General features: G+C 40.2%; 1 long non-coding RNA gene across 1 annotated transcript in view; it reads left to right on the forward strand.

Annotated features, from left to right (window-relative positions):
• The window catches only part of LOC112971764, a 12,997-nt gene extending 2,644 nt beyond the window's left edge, over window positions 1-10,353 (forward strand). Inside the window, exons 2-3 of the long non-coding RNA XR_003255450.1 lie at window positions 5,955-6,100; window positions 9,743-10,353. This is a non-coding gene — a long non-coding RNA (uncharacterized LOC112971764). The remainder of the gene's footprint in view (window positions 1-5,954; window positions 6,101-9,742) is intronic.
• The last annotated feature ends 223 nt before the right edge of the window (window positions 10,354-10,576 follow it).

Below are 10,576 nucleotides of genomic sequence, written 5' to 3' on the forward strand. Positions count from 1 at the left end.
AAAATGGTATGCTTGCTGCAAGCAGCAGAAGCATTCTGCAAAGCCGAGATCACAGCAGGGGTATAAAAGCTAACCCTTATCCCCAGAACTAGAGGTACTCTTTTCTGAGGAAAATTAAAGCCCATCCACGTTCTACCTTACTATTGAGATTTCTGCCCAGTACTTTTTAATGCTGAGGTCTAAAATGGAAAGTGTATGTATCTCCAAAGTGTTATGTTTTGTGACTCTGGATATTTCTCCTGTGCCTGAGTCTTGTCCATGGAATGAATGTGCATTATATGTTTCAAGTTTTTAAAGCCATGAGCTGAAGAATCTGTCTTGGGAGTCATAGCAAATTTCATTGCATTTGTACATACCTTTAACTTTTTTTCCTGAAGTCATACAGTAGTCCATGTTTTTTTGTCTTTCAGTTTTCTTTGCTGTGCAGGAGGTGAATTGCTAAGTGAATTCTATATTGGCTGAGGTCCAATGAAAGAGGGTGGGGGAAAGTCAGGTTGATGCTGACCTACTGCTTCCTTGATCACAAAGGAATCTGTTAAAGCCAATTCCATTTTCATGATACCATGCAACATGTGGATACCTGATTCAGTGTGGGTGGTGTATATAGAACATGACCATAGGATTTCGAGCCCCCTTTGTCCAGAGATTATAAATCAGACCTTCAAAAGTCCTGAGGTGTACTAAAGCATATGTTCTGCCTTGTTTTTCATTTTGTTCTTTTTTAAGGCATCTGACATCTAGATGTTTTCAAGGTTACGGTCAAACCTCATATACACATTCAAATATGTATCCGTTGCAATGGCTTCTTACGGTTTCCGCCTCCCACTCCATTTGGTTCCCATACCTTCATTAAATTGGCCTTCTGTTTCTCAGTGTCCTGATATCCTTGAACTCTGCCATTTCACAGGGTCAGGTTTGTTCCTGTTAGCTTCTGTGTCCTGCTTATGTTCTGGCTTTGCTCCTGGACCATAAAATAGCAGGCATTTTGCTGGTTGTAGGACTGCAGAAAGTGAGAGCCAATATTATTAACAACAGCCTTATTTATTCCTGTGAATAATCTGTAGCATGTCTTCAGCTCCTGTGGCATTGGCAACTTTTTTGAATAAGGAAAAAATCTACAAATTGACTACCTTTTGTCATATTTTATAAAATAGTGATTTGGAAAATTATTTCAAATCTAAAATTGTTACAAAGTTGGTAGAGATGACGTTGCTGCGATGCTCTGGGGTCATGACAGCCTTGTGCTGTAGGCACAGGTGGTGGTAGGGGCTCTCTGGTGACTTGGCTGGTATCTTTTGGTGATGCTGGGTATGCAGCATGTGAAAAGGTGGCAAAGTCTTCCCAGATCTCCAGCTTGCTGTTGTCACGGTGTACTGCTGAAGGAAATGAGTAAAGAGTGGAAAGGGGCAAAGCTTCTAAGCAGCAGAGAGGACAGTATAGCTGCATAGGCAAGTACTAATATTGTCAGTCTTATGATAAAGATTAAATTCCCATTGGCCACAGACCCCACATTTTTGAAAATAGCACAAATGGATGATAAGGATTGCTTTTATAAAAATTAGGGGGTTTCCCTTCCAAGCTATTCACAAGCAGGTGGATTGCTAGGTGTCCTTCTGGTTCAAGTTGGACCCTTTCACATATTTCCTTAATGCATTTTGACTGTTGCGTGATCCGAGGAACAGAAGGATTCAGTATGGGCCACCAAAGACCACTGCCTCCTCTGTAAATACTCAGTGAAGCAACTTGCCTGTGTCCCAGTACAATGCCTATCACATACCCCAGGGTGTCATAGGAGAGTACAGCAGAAGTAATGGAGAAAGTGAGTGCAACAAAGACAGTAAACAAAGAAGTGGGAGTGGGAATAGCCATTAATAGCTGTAAGAAAGCAGGAGGATGTATGAAGAGACCTGGAAGAGATAAGAACCTATTCCCTGATGTGCTCTCACAGCTAATGGGAACCTTGAAAGGAATAAGATACAGCTCAAAAGCTGTTCTCACTGCTGGTAGGACCGCTGAAAAAGGAAGATAGTCTGAAGTCTTTTGCCAGCAAAAAACCCATGCTGCATTCTCAAATCAGATATTTATGGCTGTGACCAGAATGGAGCTGCTGTGTATTTAACAGGAAAAATGATAAAAGCCCTGAGCTGTAACAATTTTATGAATGTGGTATGGGATTTTCGCACATCAGTGCCCTGGCCATTTTGGGGTAGGGCAAGCGGGAAAGGAAGCTCAGTAGATTCTCAGAGAGGTGATGTGGGATGGATGCTATCTTCAAAAACCCAGCTTATCACAAACTCAGTTTGGTTAGAGGTAGGAGTTACCAGCAGAAAGGACTGTTGAATAGTAAGAATTGCCTATGATTCCTACCATAAGGTGTGACTTATGAGGCCTTCTCAGCAAACAGAGAAGACACCCGAGACACAGATGGATGCAGACTTCCTCAGAGAAAGTAATTGCAAATAGCTAGTCCTTTCAGACTTCTGTGGGGTAGTTAAACATTTGACTGACGCCCAATTAGTTTGTTTTATTGTTGTTAAGAGAACTTTTCTCTTAAATGCTTTTGTTCTAGATAAATGATGCTTGGTGTCACAGAGCTTGTCAAAAATAGTTAAGACTGTCATTGCTCTGGAGAAAACTGACTGCCAGGTCTGAGTCCCAGGCAGGCACGTATGCTCAAGTAAGGGAGATCTGAAGCCCAAAGCCCTAGTGAAGGGTGGGAGAATTGTGCAATTCTGCCCCAGGAAAAGATGAAAACAAAGCTTTATTAAAGATAAATTAAGGTGCACTAGGAGGGACCAAAAGCTTTTAGTTGCTCAAAAACACTGACTGTTATATAGCCAAGTTGTGTGAGTCTGAAAACAACCTAGCATTTGTAATGTATTACAAACTTCACAGAAGTTTAGTGAGAGAAGAGTAGGCTTTATTTTGTTTATTTATTCCCTCAGAATCAAATGCCATTTTCTTATAATGCTGATCAAATCTGCTGTGATCTTTCTCCTGGCAAGGCTAACTTCTATGAGTTCAGAGTACTGTACAGGCTTTCTCCTTCTACCAGGTTATTATAATGACAATGAAAAAAAGTCCACAGGCCAATTTCTTCCTGAGTTACAGCCATATAGTTCAGCAGAGGGCAAAAAATAAGCCAGCAAAATTTTTTATTAATAGTGATGACACATGAGGGAGTTAGGAACTTGGCTTTTAGTTCTTTAGGTGTATTTTTTTTTGTAGTGCTGGCAATTATGTGGGGAAACCCCCCCAAACATCAATTTATGAGCAAGCTTGAAGTATTTGTGTTCCAGTGGATGTATTTTTATGATCTCTTTTGTGACTGTGATCACAACTTAAGACCTGTGCGTCTGTGCAGAGAGCACTGAGCTTTTTCCCCAAGAAGTCCCTGTTCTTTTCCTGGCTTTTTCTGATCCACTGCTTGACATTAAGCAGCCTACTTTCCTTCTGGTTTTCCTCATGCCCTTTATGCATCCCATCTCTTTAAATGCCAGACCTGTTCGGACTGGCAGTCTTTCTTTTGATGTGGCTGCAGAGTGCCTAGAGGAGGGAGGCACGTGGTGCTAACGGGGGCTTCCGAGGTTGGTGGTTCCCAGCTGAGGTCTGTGAGCTGGGACTGTGTGTAGGTCTGTGAGCTCACAGCAGAAGACCTGCAGATCTCTCTAGCCCTGTATGAAAAACCCCTAATGCTGACAGGGCTGATTGCTATTTGCTAATCTGCAGGAAAAAGAGCCAGAGAATAGTTGGTCTAGTTGAACGCTGTCTTGTGGACAGTAATTCCATTAGTAGACAAAAGGTTGCCGTATTTTATCTGGAAGAACAGAGTATAGTTCTCTAATAAAGGGGTATATAGTATTTGTCAGATCCTTCATTATAGTATCCATAGTTGCTAAGTTTAAACTATTTACTTGGAATTGGATTATTATTCCATTTAAACAAAAGAAAAGTCAGAGTTGCATTCATTCTCCAAAATCAAATCCTCGGAGAGGTCCGACTCCTTTTCAGGCCGCGAAGCAATATAGATTATTATTACTATTATTTTCAGCAGAAGTCAAAGTTTTCCTTGCATTCCTGTCCTATCCTGAAATAATGAATTCCCCTTTGGCCATGATAACTATCTGTAGCCATAGTCTTGCAGTGTATTTGCACTGGGGTATTAGACTCCAGCTGTATTAAAGGAAAATCTTCATTGAAGCAGGTTTCCACCTGAAAAGGTTGTTGTTCTTAAGAAATGTAAATTATTTGAAGATATAGTTTCAGTTTCTAGCACTTCCACCTGTCTTTTAGGAAGTGTCTGTCTTCAGAAGGAATTCCTATGGGGGAGGAAATTCCCCACAGACTGGGGAGAATTTTTTGTATAAAACTATTTTGATTTGTATAAGGGAGTAAAAGGATATTTTTCATATCTTTGGAGAACTTTCCACCACACAAACACTTTTTCTTGGGGGGCTGCTTAACTCAAAAGCATTCTTGTCCAGAAGTAGCGTTCCCAGGAATTACCACCAACTAGATGATTAATTAATGATATAATTCTCCAAACCTTGCATTTAGAAAGTAAGAAGAAAAAGAATTATAAGCATCCTCACTCAGCCTGATGCCTTGGACATCTGTCAAGTTAAATATGCAAATTAAAAAGTAAAGACTCGGTTCAGCTCCTGTTATCTCTATCCACTGTGTGGGGCAGGTGATGTTGGACATGCTGCCCATAGCCCAGATCCCCGCCGTGTGCGCAGCAGAGGGACCCACAGCCTATGAGAGCACACAGGGGCTCCTTTCTTGCTCAATTTTCTAGTTGAAAATACCTTTCAATTACACTTGAAAAAGTTCAGACTCCAGGAAATATGCTTCAATCAAAATCCAGAAGAGGGAGCCCTCCATCAAAATAAGACTCTAAACTGGATCATTACCAAGATTCACAGAAGTTTCCACTTTCTTTTCCACCTGCTTATAAATCACTCAGTGGAATTTCTAGCCTGTCTGCCTATTCTTTAAAGACTAACAGCTCGCAGTTTCTAGCTTTAAACAATATCATTCAATAGCTGACGTGCTTGTGTGAGATTTTTTTTTTAAAACTCTGGCTGGACATATCAGATATGGAACTTGGTCCCTATAAAAATGGCTTCCATTATCCAGCAAGGCAAAACATCTTCTTGTCCCGTGATCAGTACATCAGACACCAAGTCCTGATTTTGACTCGGAGCAGAGCTTTCCTTCATTTTAAGGAAACCTACAAACACCAACCTTGTTCCTGCTCGTCTGAAGGCAGTGCATTCACTGTTGTCTTTGATGGGAGAAGGAGCAGGCCCTTTGGTATAACAGATGATGTTTAAACAGAAATCTCCCTCAGACCCACGCCATGAGTTTTTAGCTCCAAGCAAGAGGAACCAATTTGTAGCAGATTGCAGCCAAAAGACCTTTTCAGATATTGTGTGTGCTATTTGTAATGTGTGCTCTACTCACTTCTTAATCTACTGGTGCTGCCAGCATGTGTAAGAGCACTGATTGCCTTAGTTGCATGGTTTTCCAGTTGCTGAGATTTTGGCCTTCAGCTGATACATTCATTTGCATAACTCTGGATGTTACTGCTTGTCCTATCACTGTCGATGTACTAGGCAAGTTAAGAGTAGGTTTTGGGTCCCTCCTGACCATTGTCTCTGATAACTAATAAGCTAACAGTCTCTGTCACTTGTGTTCCAACTTTCTTGCTTCCCCCCCCCCCCCACCAGAAATATCAAGTGTAATTTGTCTTATTGTGGATGGTTGACTCAATGGGGGTGTTGGATTTGGGGCATGAATTTCATTTGCCATCTGCATCTTTATTTAGCTAAAATATCTTCTAATAAAAAAAGATCCTCAACCAAAACTAAGGCAAACAGGCCTTGAATTTATCATATAAAACATCTCTTTTCTGTCCTTTCTGACCCTCTCCATTGACTCCAATATTCTAGGAAAGAAGTCTACGTGTCAAAATCCCCTTTGGGCCTATTTTTAAGCATCTAGATATATCTGAGAGCAGCTCCAGGATTTGTATGACTACAGTGCTCCTCAAGACTCAACTCCAATGTGACTTAAAGGGATGAATTTTGCCCAGGAGGTAAATCAATCCCTTTAGCCTTCTCCTGTTTGCTGCTGAAAGAAGTGACACTGTTATACTGCCTTATAGGATGGGATTTGAGGATGCAACACTAGACAGTATGTTGTATTAGGCAGGAGCAAAATGATCCATGACTATAGATTCAGTGGCTAAACCCCCCTGTCATGGGGGCCCTGGGCAAGCCTTTAGCTTTTTGTATACCTCCCCAGAGTTGTTAGCCTAGTTATCTGGGCTGTGGCCTCATCTTTGATTTGTCCCTTGATATACATTTGAATTAATACAGCTCAACACTGAATAGCTGTTCCAGTCATAACTATAAAGTGAAATTTATTGATACAGTATACATTATATGGAAAAAAATCTAATTAAAAAAATGTAGGGATAGGCTAAAGAATTTTAAACTGCACCCTTGGAAATTAGGCTTTCAGTATATTTGTTGTCCTCTATTACACTGATGTGGTGAATGTTAGCTGCCAATATTTTATGTTTATGTAGTGCTGTGTTCATGCTGTGTTGAAGAAATCACTAACGTAAGCATATTTAGAGCACAGCATATGCATATTTCCTTGTGCTGTAGAAATAGTCATGTTTTTTTCCCCCTGAGCTGTGTGCTGTGATCGTTTTATTTGGAAAAGTCTTCCTAATATATTTTGAGGGTGGCAGGCGTTGTGGCTAATTGGGTGAATTATGGCCATCCTGAGGTCTGTATGTTATTGGTGGGTAGGCAGCAGTGGACAAGTTACTTCCCTTCCTGTTCCCCTGCCAAACCACAAGGTTAGACAGGAAAATTGTCTTCCCCTTGGGTCTGAGGACTAGAAGGTGAGATCAGACTGTCAGATTTCTTCCTGCAGGAAGGTGAAACTGGACTGGTAAATTAGATACCTTCCTGTTGATGGAAGGAGAGCTTGAATGGGAACACCGGCACCCTGAGCCTGTGTTTCCATTGGGTATGCTTGCTGCCAGCCATGAAGCAGATGGTGTAATGGCTTACAAGCAGTTCTCTCCCTTCCAGGACAGAGCAGTGTAGTAAGAAAGGCTACAGATCCAGTGTTTCCATACTGGCATTTGGTATTCTAATAAAACACAGTGCAATTAAAAAAGATTCTAAATCAAATCAGTTCTATAACAGAGCTCACGGGAAGACTACAGTAATGCCCTTAAAATAACCTAGTAATAAATGAAAAAGTCTCCTACTGCCCAAAGACAACCAGTTAACTTCCTTTTATGAAACTGTAGGTGTTTTTATTAGGCTACAAAACTGTTTCAAACAAATTAAAACCAAATGTGTAAAAAAAAAAAACAAAAAAACAAAAAAACAAAAAAACAAAAAAACGAGGTTTCTTTTTTCTTTAAACTCTCATACCAAAATAGCATAAGCCACAGGGCTCTTCAAGCAAAGATCTGCCTCAGTCTCTCCCACAGTATGGCCTGTGCTTTTGAGAGTGAATACAAGGCGCATCTATTGAGCGAAGCGCTGCATCGTTCTGTTAGATAGAGGATCTATACAGTAACTGTACTGGAGAGATTAAGAAGCTATTCAGTACAGAACTATTCAAAGTACCAAACCCCGAGATATGCAAAGCATTATGCAATTCAGATTGGTACATGTTGTGTTCTCCAACCCAAAATTGTTGCTATTGTGGAAACAGCCTTTTTTAATATTCACATGCAAAAGCTTTCAGCATGTACTGAACCTATGCCATGTCTTGTAATATTATTCATTCTACTACTAACTAGACATGAAGTCAAAAACTAGCCCCGCTATAAATGAGCGCATCTCCTATTGAGATCAATAGGAATTGCACTTGCTTACACCAGGGCTGAATTTTTGCCTATAAATTACAAACAGTTCGACTGTGGATGGAAAATATATTAACCTTCCGTGAACATAAACTCAGTGTGTCATCTGTAGGATTCTGGTTTTCAATGACTACTTCCTAACTGGAGAACAATTACATTTCAAGTGGGAAATGTTTTAGTAACAGGCCTTTGTATACCACCTGAACACGCTCATGCTTTGGCGTCAGTAAATACTGGTCATGTGTATAATGGTTGTGGTCTGGACACTTGAATTCTGATAAACTACTTGGAAAGACTTCAGGCCAGGCTGTTTTGGCCAAGAGAGAGCAGTAAGTGAAATTGCAATAAGACATGTTATTATGTGGAACAAACTTTAATAGGCAAAATACATGCCTTGCTCTATTTTGTGTATCAGTGAGTCTTGTCTGGTGAGTTGCTGAATCTTCCCATTACGCCCCATCTCATCTGGTCCATATTTCAGTGCATGGCTAAATTCCTAATCATATGTGTTTACCTCAGCTTGCAGCTAGTACCTGATGCCAAGACTCATTAAGGCATGCAGGTGTCAATCTCCCTGTGAAATGAATGAGAATTGGACTCCTAAATGTTCTTGGTGGATTTGGGCCATGTTGGATTTTGGAACTGGCCTGCACACGTTAATTTTCCTCCTTTAAATTTCATTCTGCACCACTGCTGTCTGAGAGACTTCTGCCAGGGGCTCCAGGGGAGCAGGCTCTCAGGGGGTGAATAGCCAAATAGTTCAAGACTGTGGAAATTCCAGAGGAAACAACTTTGTTAAGTATAGATATGGGGCAAGATTCACACAGGGTGAGAAAGATCCAGAGGCCCTCCCACACACACACACACACACACACACACACACTTTTTTTTGTTTGTTTGTTTCTCCTGTATTATACACAAAAACATGCATTGTGAGGTCTATGGTAAAAAGAGGCTGACACACAGAAGATAATGTACTCTATCTTAAAAATGAAAGTAATTAGAAAAGATGGACATTTGAGGAAAAACTGTGTGACCTTGCAGTTAAATTGTGTAGAGCAATGCAGGTCTGTAAGAGGTTACACATGGATCCTTAATTTTAAATGTTTTCTGAATGTTAAGTGTTTAATTGTGCTCAGCGCAATTTGCTTTTTAAAGGAATATAGATTATGTAGTCCACCTAGTCTTCTATGATATGATGTATGACATTTGGGCAAATGCATTATGCTCTCAGGATAAATTATAAAGTACTTAAGTGTATTTCATTACACATTATACTTCATCTTCAGGCAAAAATGTGTTTTGTCAAAATATTGATTTGTATTATCAGGGCACGTTGTATAAAATCCAAGACTGAATTTCATTTTACGGAACTGTGCAATTTGTCTCACCATTCCAAGGAAAAAGGACATCAAATACATATGAGCAACTCTATTGGTGAAATGAATTTTAATCATGTTTATCATTCTTCCAGATACACTGTACAATGGAATTTGATAAATTTCACTCCCTAGACCTTAGTCTGATGGCTGATGCGATAGGAATGTTACAACGTCCCAATGGCATTGAGCTGGATTCCTGCTCTTAATAGGGTGCTGATAATACAGACACTAGTAATCTATCTATTACTTAAGGAAAGTTAAATCAGATTCCATGAAAGGAAGAAAAACAAATAAGTGAAATAGGTGAGAATTAATTTGGACACAGCCTGGAGAATATGAGATGTGTCTAGAGGCTTCCAGAACTAAATATAAGTATTTGGGGTTTGTTTTTTCTTTTGATCCTGTGATTAAGATTTGAGAGTCATGAAACATGGATTCTCTTTTTTTTACTTCGCTACAGATTTTCTACATGACCTTGGAAAAGTTGRATGGGGCTGACTCTGCCCTGGAAGTCAATGGGCTGTATTTTACAAAGAGAGGAGAATTAAGACTGCATCATTCCTGTACCTCTTGTCTCTTCACCTGTAAAATGAATTTAACGATGCACTCCTACCCCCTCTGGGTGCGGCAAAGCTAAATCACCTGGTGTTAGCAAAGATTCTGGTATCTAAAAATGCTGCTGCTTCTCTTTGAATCTCTGCTGAGATTCCCAAGAGCAAGTGCTTTGCTTTGGAGGTGAGTTACCCACCAGAGGGCAACATCACTCTCACACATAAAAATGATGCATACGCTACTTGATCCAAAACTTACCAAAAGCAAGGGGAATCTTTCCTTTGGCTTTTATAGCACTGCATAAATGCATTTTTTTACTATATTTCAATATTAGCCTTGAAATGAAATGACAATGTGTTAGCACTCCCATGGCTCTCTTGGCAGCCACGCTTATAAAAAAAGCTTCAAACCTTACAGTACTGGTCAAAAACACAATAGCAATTCTTATTTTGTTAGTGGTTGATAAAGTGCTAATGTCCTTAGCAGCTGTGACTATCTATGGTACTTTGAGTGTTACACTGTTTTGGTTAACATTATCACCTTTATTTATTTATTTGGTATGGGGCTCAAGGGCATTTGAGGTGCATGTTCTGAAAGAAAAAGACAGCCGGTGGGTCCTTATGGAAGTCAATGGCAATAGTCTTTGATTTCCATGGGACTAGGGCTCTGCCCCAGGTTTTTGCCCATGCAGACTCTAGCTGTCAGGGCCCTGAGGGCACTAATAGGTCTTCATGGCCCTGAG

Source organism: Apteryx rowi, unplaced genomic scaffold, assembly GCF_003343035.1.
Source record: "Apteryx rowi isolate R43461 unplaced genomic scaffold, aptRow1 scaffold_454, whole genome shotgun sequence".
Taxonomy (NCBI): domain Eukaryota; kingdom Metazoa; phylum Chordata; class Aves; order Apterygiformes; family Apterygidae; genus Apteryx; species Apteryx rowi.